Source organism: Babylonia areolata, chromosome 6, assembly GCF_041734735.1.
Source record: "Babylonia areolata isolate BAREFJ2019XMU chromosome 6, ASM4173473v1, whole genome shotgun sequence".
Lineage (NCBI taxonomy): Eukaryota > Metazoa > Mollusca > Gastropoda > Neogastropoda > Buccinidae > Babylonia > Babylonia areolata.
This window is the reverse complement of record NC_134881.1, coordinates 55,233,583-55,234,022: the sequence shown is the minus strand read 5'-3', so window position 1 is coordinate 55,234,022 and position 440 is coordinate 55,233,583. Positions and strand designations below refer to the sequence as shown.

The window sequence follows — 440 nt, the reverse complement described above, 5'->3', positions numbered from 1 at the left end:
CTGTGTGATGACAAGAGAGCCATTCAGTCTCCCACTTTCCCGTGTGAAAGTTTTTTGTTTTTGTGTTATTTTTGCACAACAGTCAAACTGTTGCTTGTGTTGAAAGACAATGAGTGTACGGAGACTTGGACTGATAGCGGTGGTGGTTCATTGTCATTCTCAACAGCCCAGATAAGGGGGCTGGCTGAACTCAATAGTTTTATCAGTTTTTCCCTTCGCCATCACGTCGAACAACTGGGTCAGCGTGTTCGGTGATTTTCGGGACTGTTCGACTCTTTCCGTCATGACGTGGTTAGTTTCGATAATTTTGACATGTTGCAGCACGCAACTGGTGCACTGAAAAAGAACCCACGGCAACAAAACTGTTGTCCTCTGGCAAAATTCTGTAGAAGAAATCCCCTCTTATAGGTACATAAAGATATCATAAAGATATAAACATG

At 43.0% G+C, this 440-nt stretch overlaps 1 protein-coding gene across 2 annotated transcripts in view; it reads right to left on the bottom strand.

Moving 5' to 3' along the window:
- LOC143283168 (receptor-type tyrosine-protein phosphatase F-like) overlaps positions 1-48 on the bottom strand; it is a 74,716-nt gene extending 74,668 nt beyond the window's left edge. For both annotated transcript variants that reach the window (XM_076589334.1, XM_076589333.1), the window contains exon 1: positions 1-48. This exon is cut by the window's left edge and continues 293 nt beyond it. The gene's annotated coding sequence lies outside the window, so the exon portion shown is untranslated.
- Positions 49-440: the final 392 nt, after the last annotated feature.